Here is a 13793-nt window from a genome sequence, read left to right as displayed (position 1 = left end):
GCTAATAGACTGATCCTCCCTTAATAAGCCAGCACCTTTATTATTTATTTTATTTTATACTGTACAACCTGTGTACACAGCACTTTACAACAAACAGGTATGACAGGTTCCTAATGCCCCTCACCCTGAGGAGCTGCCAATCATCTAGCTCCCAATATTCAGGCTAAGGTGGTCTCCCTCAACCACCCCCCCCCCCGGGCTCATTCCTAACCATCTTACTCTGAAGAGATGCCCAGTTTTCAAAAATTATTTTCCCCTGTACTTTGTCTTAATATTTCTGTGTCACAGGGCAACAGAGCAAGGGGAGAAATGGAGGCCCATGTAGGTAGGGGAAGAGTACGTGACTATTTCAATTACTCGTTCTTTGATACAGAGTCAACTAAGTAGTTACACTAACGGGAGCCAGGCCAGTAAGTCCTGCTAGCACAATGGGGCTGTCCTTCCGTGATAGTTTTTCAGCAGAGTATGGATGGCCTCTGTCGAGTATGGTCTAGTTGAGATTCCTGCATCACGAGAGGTCGGACTAGATGACTCTCCGGGACCCTTCCAACTCTACAATTCTATGATTCTGTGATAACCAGAATGGTAAGGGAGAACACCCAGAACAGCACACAGATCCATAAAAGGAAGGCCGTTCCATCAGGCAAGCAGAAAGGCTGCCCGGACAGGTCAAATCTCATTAGTGCTACTTTGAATTCCACAGTCTACACCTTCTCTAAGCTAGAAAGGCACCCCAATATATTGTGGGATTGTATTCAGTGTAAGAACACGGCTCTAGTAAGTAAGTAAGTAATTTTATTTACGGCCATAGGCCCATACAGGTAAAAACGACACATAAATAACAACTTGTGCACGGCTCTTTAATAGAAACTGTTCACAGTACTACTTCCTCTGCTGATACCCTAAACCAGAGTCTGCAGAGCTCGCATCTGAACAGTTACTACCATTACCTATCCACAACCAGGTGCCTAAAGTGGAACAGCACCTTCAGCAAAGTAGAACACCAGATAGCAATTAGCTTTCACATGCAACAAGTTCAGTTATTCTTCTTTATCTCTCTCTTTTGCTAGAAATCTCTGCACTTACAGGCATTCATCTTAATGTTTGGGGCTTTGGTTATTTCATTCTATGAGGTAGTTCTGCAAGTCTGAGATAAGGGAAGCAGGTTTTTCATCTGCCCTAAAACCTACCAAAGGGGATAAGAATATGTGGCATGCAGCCTAACAGGAAGCAGAGCTTAATTTTCCCAACATATTCTTTCCACACTATTTTGTGAAGAAATTCTGAGGGCAAAACTATTTAGAAGCAGCCTGTAACATGATCTTACTGCTATTTCATGGGTCAGAGTATGAGTGATGTGTTGTATTCTCGGGAATATATAAGAAGAATTGACCATTATAACTTAAATATAGCCCTGTCCAGAATTATTTGCAGTACAGTACGGTGGGTTTCATGTTTAAGTATTGCTACCTTCTTTGCTCCAAATTACAGAAAGCTTTATGAAGATTTGAAGCAGATCCCTGAATAATTTCATTTCATACTTCCTCTACTATGGCCCATCAATGGAGGGAAAGACCATCTACAAACCCAATGAGATAAGTAATTGTTTTCAAAGTTTTTTTAGGAAATTATATGCACAAGGGCCAGTAAACGAACAAGAAATTGAAGAATTCCTTAGAAATTATGGATTACCAAAAATTTCAGAACAAAATAAAAGGATCCTGAATGAGAAAATAACAGAACAAGAGATAGAGGGTGCCATCCAGAATATGCAACTGGGAAAATCACCAGGACCAGACGGCTTGACCGCCAGTTACTACAAAATGCTGAAGGATTGGTTAATACAACCTCTAAAGGAAGTTTGCAATGAAATTATGGAGGGGAAAAAGGCACCTGAATCGTGGAAAGAGGCTTTCATCTCACTTATACCGAAATCAGAGACTGAAAAAAACCAGGTTAAAAACTACCGCCCTATATCTTTACTCAATGTGGATTATAAAATTTTTGCAGACATTTTGGCAAAAAGATTGAAGCGAGTGTTATTAGGGGAGATTCATAAGGACCAAACTGGCTTTCTCCCAGGGAGACATATGTCAGACAATGTGAGGAACATTATCGATATTTTGGAGCTGTTAGAAGTTGACATTAATAGAAAGGCTGTTTTGATTTTCGTGGATGCGGAGAAAGCCTTTGACAACATTTGTTGGAGCTTTATGAAAAAGAATCTCCAAGGGATGGGGGTAGGCCAAGGTTTTGAAAACGGTATAGGTGCAATATATTCGGAACAAAAAGCAAAGTTAATTGTAAACAATGTGGTAACGGAAGAAATACCTATAGAAAAAGGTACACGACAGGGTTGCCCAATATCTCCTCTACTTTTTATATCAGTCCTGGAGGTTTTGTTAAATATGATTAGAAGGGACCAGTTGGTTAAAGGAGTTCAGGTCGGAGCCAGACATTATAAACTAAGAGCATTTGCAGATGACCTAGTTTTGACTTTACAACAGCCAGACACTAGTACTAAAAGAGTGCTGGAATTAATTGAAATATTTGGTCAAGTAGCAGGATTTAAATTGAATAAACAGAAAACAAAGGTTTTGGAGAAAAATTTAACAATGGAAGAAAGAGAGAGGTTTCAGAGTGAAACAGGTTTGGAAATAACGAAAAAAGTGAAATACCTGGGGGTAAACTTAACATCTAAGAATCTGAATTTATTTAAAGACAATTATGAAAAATGTTGGTCAGAAGTAAAGAAAGATTTAGAAACATGGTCAAGGTTGAAACTGTCCTTGTTAGGTCGAATTGCTACTATTAAGATGAATGTATTGCCTAGAATGCTATTTTTGTTTCAGAACTTACAAATTCTGGACAAGATGGATTGTTTCAAGAGGTGGCAGAAAGATATATCAAAATTTGTCTGGCAGGGCAAAAAGCCCAGAATTAAGTTTAAGATTTTAACTGATGCAAAAGATAGAGGGGGATTTGCCCTGCCGGATTTAAGATTATACTACGAAGCAGCAGCTTTCTGCTGGCTGAAAGACTGGCTACTTCTTGAGAACACAGACATCTTAGATTTGGAAGGATATGATAATTGTTTTGGTTGGCATGCATACTTATGGTATAACAAGGCAATGGTGTACAAAGGTTTTAAAAACCATATTGTTAGAAAAGCATTATATAATGTTTGGAGCAGATACAAAGATCTACTGGAAACTAAAACTCCCAGGTGGTTATCACCAATGGAAGCCAAGGGGGTGAAAAAACTTAATATGGATTCTAAATGGCCAAAATATTGTGAAATCTTAGAATATGAAGGTGAAAGGCTTAAGCTTCAGAGTTATGAAAAACTAAAGTCCAAAGTTCGAGATTGGCTGCATTACTACCAGATAAATGAGACATTTAAAGAGGACAGGAAAATAGGATTTCAGAAGGAGAGGTCAAAGTTAGAAACGGAACTGTTAGAACCCAATACTAAGAATCTGTCAAGAATGTATAATTTGCTGCTTAAATGGAATGCACAGGAGGAAACGGTGAAATCAGCTATGATTAAATGGGCACAGGATATCGGTCATGACATTATGTTTGCTGACTGGGATCAGTTATGGACCACTGGTGTTAAGTTCACGGCATGTAATGCCTTAAAAGAAAATATAATGAAAATGATCTACAGGTGGTACATGACCCCAGTCAAGCTTGCAAAAATTTATCATTTGCCCAATAATAAATGTTGGAAATGTAATGAGAATGAAGGTACCTTCTATCACCTATGGTGGACCTGCCCGAGGGTGAAAGCATTCTGGGAAATGATTTATAATGAAATTAAGAAAGTCCTTAAATGGACATTTACAAAGAAACCAGAGGCTTTTCTCCTGGGCATGGTGGGCCAATTGGTGCCAAAGAAGGATAGGATTTTCTTTATGTATGCTACTACTGCAGCAAGAATTCTTCTGGCAAAGTATTGGAAGATGCAAGAATTACCTACTCTGGAAGAATGGCAGACAAAGGTGATTGACTTCATGGGACTGGCAGAGATGACTGGCAGAATTCGTGACCAGGGGAAAGAGGCAGTGGAAGAAGACTGGAAGAAATTTAAAATATATCTTAAAAACTGTTGTAAAATTGAGGAGTGTTAAGATGTCAAGGGGTAAGAAGCAGAGAATTACAGCTGTAACCAACAAATTTATGGGAATTTAATGAAGGGAACTAAATGGATAAATTGACTAAAGGGTTGCTAAAAAATTCTTTCTAAAATAAGGATGCAGCGAAAGGGAGGTATGGGGAAGTCGATTGAAAGAAGTTACAAGAAAATAAGATTATGAATTTATTTATGTTTGATTTGTTTATGTTTGTTTGTATTTTGTGATGTGTTTGTCTTTTAATTATGTGTTTTAAAAATTGAATAAAAAGTATTATATAAAAAAAAAAATACTATGGCCCATCAATTACCATTTGAATTCACATTTTTTCATTTAAGTGGTAGAAGAAATATGTGTGGAAAGAACTGCTAATAGTGATCTCAATTATCTGCTTGCTGGCGATTATATAGTCAAAAAAGCTCCATCCATTCACAAGAGGGAAGTTTCAGCATGCTAAGAGAAACCCTGAGTTTTGCAGAAGTGCACAAAACCTTTAAAATAAAAGACTAAGGATGGCATACAAACCGGCATGATGTCCTGAGACCCCGTGTGGTGTAGTGGTTAGAGTTCTGGGAGACTAGAGTCCATAGCCCCACACAGCCATGCAGTTACTGCCTCTCAGCAGTTCCTACTTCACAGGGTTGTTGCGAAGATAAAATGTGAGAGTGGGAGAAACTGCGTGTGCCACCTTGAGCTCCTTGGAGGAAAGGTGAAATATAAATGTAATTTAAAAATGGCAAAGGTTTCAGTCTGCCCATGAAATGAGCTTTCACTCACCTAACAGTATTTCCCGTTTCTTTTTTCCTCCCTGAGAGTTGGGGACTCTGCAAAGCAAATTTCAGGGAACCTGGGGTGAGGGAGAGGAAATTCTGTCTTATCTGCTCACATGTGGAATCATGGATATTGCCCTTAAGGGGCAACCAACCCAAAACAGTTCATTGGGCACTAAGCACAGAATGCTGATGGAGAAAAATAAAACAGAGGATGGGGAATAGAACGGTATGGTTGGAACATTGAACCAAACCACACTGCACTGCAGATATGACTTGTTTTTCCAGATTAAATATAAATGTCATATTAATGCCAAAAAACCCCATACCTTTATACTTCTGCCTTCATCTTATTCCCTGCTTACTTTCCACTTTAGAAAGTTTACGTAGTATAATGTGTTTTTATGTTGGCCACTAGTAACATCCGTGTTTTCTCCAGGTACTTCAAAAACTAGATTGTTTAAATTAAGCTTAATTTGCATACTAGCTATGCAATAACCACTGAGTCAAATAAATAACTGATAACATTAAAGCTAGGTAGTAAATCAGGTAAATGCCCCAGTTAAACCACACACAATGTAATTTGTGCCGCTTTTAAGTAAGAAGGCATATGGATCATTCCACTGTTTCAATCCATAATTCTTTCCTGACATGTTACCAGGTTGTATGTCTTTTCAGAAGAAAAGCATGCAACACACTGCTATCTCAGAACAGAAAATACTAAGGAAATGTAGCTCTTGATGCTGGTTATTATTGTGGTTTCTATGGGAATACAACACTTGTCACAGTTCTGATATAGTGATGAAATTAAGTTCCTTGGTTGATTAACCTTTAAAGACATGGACTTTGTGTCATTATCAAGGCTCATGAACCACTAACCTGTATTTCCAGTTGAACTACAAACTATACAGTACTTCCACAGGGATTAATATATTTCCCTAGACATATTTCAGATGACAAACTTGTACCTTGTCTAATGCTCCCCAAATAAACTACTGGGATAATAGATTTTATACAAACTTTAGTACTGCTTTAAAATTCATTAGACTTTGTCTGCTTTTTCTTTTGAGGGGTACACCAAAACTTTTTTTCATAAAATGTTTGCCTTAAGCCAACTTGCAAGAGGCATAAGCAATATGAATTCACTCAGACTATTACCCCAAATATATGCTGATTTTCAGACAAAAGGAATCAAAAGCAGTGATTTTCATATTACATGCGGAAGGCGATGCAATAAATCAGTCTAAATCACAATTGAAGTGGCCCAAAGAAAGCCTTCCCAAGCTAGAGTATTAAAGAGTGCTGTCATTAAGAATGTCAACTACGTATATCTGTCTCCTTTGGATTCTCACATTGCTTCACGGAGCTCAAGATGGTATACATAGGGCTATTCCACTTTATCTTCTGCAGTGGTACCTCGGGTTACATACGCTTCAGGTTACATACGCTTCAGGTTACATACGCTTCAGGTTACAGACTCCGCTAACCCAGAAATAGTGCTTCAGGTTAATAACTTTGCTTCAGGTTTAGAACAGAAATCGTGCTCCGGCGGCGTGGCGGCAACAGGAGGCCCCATTAGCTAAAGTGGTGCTTCAGGTTAAGAACAGTTTCAGGTTAAGTATGGACCTCTGGAACGAATTAAGTACTTAACCCGAGGTACCACTGTACCGCATTGTAAGGTACATTGGATATGCCATTGTCTCTGAGCCTAAAGCCACCTAGTGAGCTTCATGGCTGAATTTCTACCTTCTACCTACTGCCCTGCTTCTCAGCAACGCTTCTTGTTTCCCTCTAGGGAAGTACAACCCAGAGTCATCCAAAAATGGAAACCTTTTCTATCTTGAGAATTTTCTCAGGAGGGATCTCTTAGAACCCAGGGTTGAATCTGACTCAAGAACTCTGTTACTTGTCTACCTTTGGTCATTCTTCCATACATGCACTGTAATTCCCTTAAAGTGTCTCAATATGCATGTGCAGGGAAAAAACCCAATTCATAAGCAGCTAAAGCATCCTAAGAGACCTTGGAGAGTCTTGTTTTTCCCCCTAGACTGAAGTTTCACTCAACTTAAGGTCTATTTAGCAAACAACATTTCTTACCTTCTCAAATGCTTGTATAGCCTACCACCCTACCCTGCCAAGCCAAGTCAGCACAACTAATTACAGGTCACATACATGAAATCAACCAAATGCCTCTAAAGCAAATGTTTGTCTAAGTAAGAAAGAGTCATGCTTTTATAATATGTAATCTGAACATAGTGCAAGGAGCAGGCAGCTCCACAACTCTAAACTCACACAGCAACTCCAGTTTATGCTGTCAATACACAAAACAAGTTTCACTTTAAAATACATAATCGAAAGCCAAGTACCACCAAACTTAAATGGTTATTCATATATTTGCATGGAAGTCCTACAGTAGCTCATAGTTTCAAGCTATGCTTAGACTGAAGGCCTGCTCAGATGCTACTTATCAGCAAAAAAAATCAAGCAAGCACAGGTCTTGAACACAGTGAGGGGACACAGGAGAACCCTAACTTACATCTCAGTAACCTTTAGGCCAATGTCAAAACAAAATAAAAAAATTCCTTCCAGTAGCACCTTAAAGACCAACTAAGTTAGTTCTAGGTATGAGCTTTTGTGTGCATGCACACTTCTTCAGATACACACTTTAGGCCAATGTGGCAGTCTTCCCTGCACTGTACAAGAATCAGATTTTTTAAAAATGTTTGTTACTAAAGCAGTTTCAAAGCATACACAGTTTTATCTTGCCACAATAATTTTAAAATTCAGATGAGAGCCAGTGTGGTGTAGTGGTTAAGAGCGGTAGACTTGTAATCTGGGGAACCGGGTTCGCGTCTCCGCTCCTCCACATGCAGCTGCTGGGTAACCTTGGGCCAGTCACACTTCTCTGAAGTCAATCAAATCAAATCTGTTTATTGTGAGGACCATGCCTGTGCACAAAAATCAACACTAAAATCAATAGTTAAAAATATCAAAATTCATTACATACTATGCCAACAAAACCTTCTTCCCACAAAGTAGAAAAGGAGGGAAAACGAGCAGCGAGTTAAACAGACGATGAAGGGGTCTTTACATTGTTGTTCATAAATCTTTCCCTGGCTTTCATGGCCTTCATCACAAAGACCGCTACCACATGGGTAATGCGTGGGTTTGCATCAACTAACAAAAATTTTACTCTATCTTCAGGACTGGTTATAGAGATGGGTATAATTTGCAGCAATGCATCTCTAAAGCCCGAGTAAATGGGGCAATAGAGGAAATAATGTGTAAGATCCTCTTTAATTTTCATAGAGCAAGGACATAAACGATGTTCAACTGGGGTTTTTGTGTATCTACCGGTCAGATAAGCAGTTGGCAATGTTTGAAACCGTGCCATGGTGAAAGCTCTCCGAAGGGTGGGATCAGTCACCAGGTAGTTGGCACAGATTTTGACTGCTTTTACTCGTGGGAACCAGTAGGAAAACCTCACAGAGTGTTTGTTGTGGGGGAGGAAGGGAAAGGAGAATGTTGGCCACTTTGAGACTTCTTCGGGTAGTGATAAAGCAGGATATCAAATCCAAACTCTTCTTCTTCATGACACATTTGGACAACATACATATTCCACAGTGTTAGAAATTGGGATAGGAAAGCTATTTGCCACATGGCTCCTGGGTTATGGGCACAAAAACAGAATGGCTAGTCACCATTTTTCTCCCCAATGAAGCACTTTCTGTTTTTGGAGAGGGAGAGAATATATTTGGTTCTTTTCGCAATTTGTGGTATTTAGAGGGTTGTGACCAGCCACAGCAAAACAGGTCATAAAGAGAACACATTGGGACTTAAGTTTAGGCACGCACAGGACAGCAACACCCAGTGAACTTCATGGCTGAGTGGGGATTTGAACCCCGGTCTCCCAAGTCCTAGTCGTACAGGCACTCTAACCAAGACACCACACTGGCTCTCCCTGGGGTGAACCATTTTCTTTCAGTTTGCCAAGTCACAGCAAAACAGCTAGATCTCCCCTGCTGCTCCCCACCTCTGCAAGAGAGAAGCAATCCATTTGTTTGCAAACCACAAAGTGTCTGTCCCCTCACATGTGCTTCTTCACAGCTCATTTAGCACATCAAAAAGCTTCCTGGGGAGCAAGCAGAAAGGGAACACTAGCCAAAGATCTCAAGATCTCCTTTGCTAGGTGGAGGGAGTCTGGCAACCATTTAATTTCGAACGCTGATTCCACAGTATAGTAAATTTGGGTAGTCATGCAACAGCAAAGAATCAAACCATTCAGTGTTGTCCTGGCCTATCAGATAATTCCTTCTCCTCCAATCAAGACTATGTTAACAATGGAAGCTAGGAGTTCATGTTGCACTTCAGCTGAATTTAAACTCAGTAACAACTGACACTTGTGAAACACCCTGCAAGAGTAACCATTTGGCATATTACATAATCTGCACACACACAACAAGTATACACATTTCTGTATGACAAGAGTTCGTTCCCCTTTCGTGGCAACTCCTCCTAACTAGGAAGCTCCCTTTACGACTAAAAGCTGTCTCATTTAGATCAGCACAATACTGTAGCTAGATAATGATATAGACGTTTTTATAGTCTCAAGGGTCAGGCCTGCACTGCAGATGCCATAGCAACAAACACTGTCCATTTGTACATTAGGTCAAGCAACTGTTACGGAAGGCTGCTTATTTTGGTTGAATGTGTTGTCTGAATTAATAAGCCAGTGTTTGTGATTAGCAGAAAAGCCAGAAGGATTGCAAAGTATGACAGTATCTCTTGGAAGATATATATCAAGAAGATCAGGTAAGATCCAGGTATTTATTGCAGTCCTCCATATTCACTGCTCTGAAAACTTCAGCTATGTTATGCAGTTTTCTAAGCTAATTCATAATAAGTAAAAATTAAAAAGTTGGGTTAAAGTTCAAAACTGGGTTTTTGCAACACACATCATTGCAAAGTCATTAATATGGCTTGTTGAATACTAAGGGAATGGAAAGACGGTGAAGAAAGAAAAGTTTCCTGTCCCCTCCTGACCTCTGAAGTCACCTACACCCCCTGAAAATCCTCTCTGGATGGGGGAGTCCTCATGGAGAAAAAAAAATTAGGAGGAGTTTAAGACATCATGGTGGAGGGAGATCAGCCAGATCGTGGATCCTAAAGTAAGTTAACTTAAAGAAAGTGTGTTCTACCCCTCTACTTCCCTGCACACCATCTCACATGGTTCTGGAACCCCCTTCTCATTCTCTGGACAGACTATTTGGGACACAGATGGCTTCATGAGGAAGAGGATATCGGAAACTCTCCTTCCACAAACCTCTCTAAATTAGCTTACGTTAGGACGAAAGCCTCTATCCAGAAAGTCCACCACCACACAATTATCATACCGCTTTTCACAAGATCCGAAATGGAAACAAGTATTAAGGACTTAGAACATAAATAAAAGTATAAAATGTCATGACCTAGGTTTTTACTGCCAGTGATAATTCCCACTATAAAATATAAGACTTAAATCTACTGATTACAGGAACACGCTAAACTAACGTAGGTTGTAACAGGTAACTTATTCAAGTATAACTTATTCAACTAAGGCTTCTCTTAAACGACAAGGGCCAGGATCTTGAGAATGCTGGGAAACTAGATTTCATTTTAATGAGAGCAAATTGGCTTCACAAAAGGGCCTCAAGGCTACAGTAGGCCAGTTTGCAGCAAATAGCTCCAGGCTAGAAAATTTAAAGCGCAAGAGCTAGGAAATGTAGCATATTTAATGAACAACTCTGATCCCCAAAACCTTCAAAAGACATATAGCAAAGTTCAGAGAGAGAGAGAGAGAATATTGAGACTACACTCAACAACTCAACCTTGCATTTCTATATTGAAATAAAGCTTTTTGGATGGTGGCAGCCTTTATAGTATTCCTAAGCAATCAATGCCTGTTGTCTTTGTCCATGGACTTTTTTTGGCAGGGATACTGGAGTGGCTTGCCGGTTCCTCCTCCAGGTGGATCACATTTGGTCAAAACTCTCCACTATGACCTGTTCATCTTGGGTGCCTGGCTCGGCATCCAAGATATAGAGACATCACCTTGCCAACAAAGGTCCGTATAGTAAAAGCTATGGTTTTCCCAGTAGTGATGTATGGAAGTGAGAGCTGGACCATAAAGAAGGCTGATCGCCGAAGAATTGATGCTTTTGAATTATGGTGCTGGAGGAGACTCTTGAGAGACCCATGGACTGCAAGAAGATCAATCCTCTCCATTCTGAAGGAAATCAGCCCTGAGTGCTCACCGGAAGGACAGATCCTGAAGCTGAGGCTCCAATACTTTGGCCACCTCATGAGAAAAGAAGTCTCCCTGGAAAAGACCCTGATGTTGGGAAAGATGGAGGGCACAAGGAGAAGGGAACGACAGAGGACGAGATGGTTGGATAGCGTCTTCGAAGCTACACACATGAGTCTGACCAAACTGCGGGAGGCAGTGGAAGACAGGAGGGCCTGGCATGCTCTGGTCCAGGGGGTCACGAAGAGGCGGACACGACTAAACAACAACAAAGCAATCTATGCCAAGCTCATTCTACTAAGTAGACTCTTAGAAAAATTAGTAGAGACTAATCTCTTCCACCAGGTATCCAAATAAAAAAAATGTTCTCGGCATTCTTGTTCTCATTTTTAAAACTGAAGTGGTTATTCTGTTTTATAATATTGTATGCAGTCTTACTATAGGAACTGATTTGCGGGCTTGAGGGGACCCCAAAGTAAGGCATACAGAACATTTAAAAGTGAACATTTCATCCAACATCCTCATGAAGCAAGTCTCATGTTTCCCAAGTCATACATGTTTCCCAAATCAATGAACTGTCTGGTGCCCTTAAGGAAAGTGCATTAAGGCAATCAGATGGGTGGGATCATTTCTCAGCTCTTCAGTTTGTTTTGTTGCAGCTCCTGAAAGGGGTGGGGGGCAATTCTAGAAGAACTAAGCAAACTATATGGCCAAGGTTAGAATTACCTGAGCCAGTCTCTGATTTCAACCCGAAGCAGCGGCCACCAGAAAAGCTGGAGAAATGAATTTCATCTCCAAGTGAGAAGACAAGCACCTCCCCCCTCAGGACCCCAGCAGAGGAAAGACAGAGGTCGCCTGTCTGCATTCAGAGCCCACCTTTCCGTCTCCGGGGAGCCTTAGGCCAGCTGCCCTCCGTCCTGCCCTCCGCGCCGCGTCCGCCCTGCACCTCGACGCCCCAGCGAGTCCGGAGCCTCCGCCCCGAAGCAACTCCCTTCTCCCGCCCGCTCCGCCCGCCCTCCCGCGCTTGATTGGCCGCCGCCGAGAGGGCGCCGCCTCCCATTGGCCAGCCCGGCGCCCCGCTTCCCCATGTTCTTCCTCCGTGAGCTGTCGATCAAGGCTGCTGGCTTCCTGGCTGAGGGCAGTTCGGGATGGAGCCGCGAGGTGGAAGGCGGGGCTTCCCTTCCAGCCTGGGGGCGGGGCTTCGCAGAGCTCGTCCTGGGAGGCGGCGCTGCTCTTAGGCAGAGAGTGACACGCGCAGGCGCCGTGGTGCCGGCGCAGCCCCGCCTCAGCCTCGTGCCCAGCAGCCGCCTCTTGGGGCCGCGCCATTTGGAAGGCCCTCCGGACCCTGGAGGCGAGGGAGCGGAGGCCTGAGGGGGTCTTCTTGGCCTTGGGCTCCAGCTGCTCTTTCTGGTGGCCAGGCGGGGGCCCCGGGCCCTCGGCAGGTGGATTCTGTGGCCCTGGGCTGCTCTGATCTTGCAGGGCGGGCAGGCCAGGCCAGGGGCGCCGACTTATAAAAAATATTGGGGGGGCCCAAGACCTCCCAACCGCTGCTGCTGGGGGAACGAAAGGGGCGAGCCCCCCCCCCGCCCCGACCTTAAGTGAACCTGTGAGGGCCCGCCCTTTGCGGCAGCCGATTGGCTGTCGCCGTGGGCGGTGAATATTAATGAGCTAGGGGGAATCCCCGCTTCTTGCCAGCCCCGCGAGATTGTTGATGGGTCGAGATCGGGAGTGGCTTTGTTTTAACTCATTACTGAATGTATTTTAAAAGGTAACTATCGTCAAACAAGGGAAATAAAAAATACCAACATAATTTTGTGATTTTACAAAGCATAATATAACTAATAATTTTCTAAACAAAACAAATTCCTTCCAGTAGCACCTTAAAGACCAACTAAGTCAGTTCTTGGTATGAGCTTTCGTGTGCATGCACACTTCTTCAGATACACAGTGTGCATGCACACAAAAGCTCATACCAAGAACTGACTTAGTTGGTCTTTAAGGTGCTACTGGAAGGAATTTGTTTTGTTTTGACTATGGCAGACCAACACGGCTACCTATCTGTAACTAATAATTATTGGGGGGGCTGAGCCCCCAAACGAATTTTTGAGGGGCTCGGGCCCCCTCAGGCCCCATGGAGTCGGCGCCTATGGGCCAGGCTGCTCTTGCAGGGACCCCACGTCCTGCAGCTGCTTCGCCTCCTCCTCTGGCTCGGGGGGCAGAGAGCTCTGGTCTTCTTCTGCCCACTGGACGGGCTTGGTCTTCTTCTTGCTCTTCCAGGCCTCAGGAGGGGGACTTCTCCTGGCGTCCCCAGCAGCCTCCACGCTGCCGGGGTCACCAACATGGCTGGGTCCCGCCGCTGTCTGCCCTTGGCTGCTGGTTCTGCAGCTGGGACTTCAGCTCCCCTCCTGCGGCCGCCGCCTCCTTCTCCAAGCCCCCTAGGGTCTTCCTCTTCGGGGGGCACTTTTGGCCCACCTTGGCCACTGTGAGAGGCGACGGAGGCCAGGGGTGGGGTCCCTGCCCCTTTCTGGGGGGTATCTTCTTCCTGCCCAGCTGGGGTCCACGCTCTCGATGTACTCTGGGCATCCGGGGAGCTGGTAGTGGAGG

General features: G+C 42.9%; 1 protein-coding gene across 3 annotated transcripts in view; it reads right to left on the bottom strand.

The window, feature by feature from the left end:
• Window positions 1-12188, bottom strand: part of PACSIN2 (protein kinase C and casein kinase substrate in neurons 2) — a 52246-nt gene extending 40058 nt beyond the window's left edge. For all 3 annotated transcript variants that reach the window (XM_081860989.1, XM_081860990.1, XM_081860991.1), the window contains exon 1: window positions 12066-12188. The gene's annotated coding sequence lies outside the window, so the exon portion shown is untranslated. The remainder of the gene's footprint in view (window positions 1-12065) is intronic.
• Window positions 12189-13793: the final 1605 nt, after the last annotated feature.

The sequence above is a fragment of the Podarcis erhardii genome, assembly GCF_964252035.2.
Source record: "Podarcis erhardii genome assembly, chromosome: 5".
In the NCBI taxonomy this organism is placed as follows: Eukaryota; Metazoa; Chordata; class Lepidosauria; order Squamata; family Lacertidae; genus Podarcis; species Podarcis erhardii.
The sequence above is the reverse complement of the archived record's forward strand: the minus strand, read 5'-3'. Positions and strand labels throughout refer to the sequence as shown.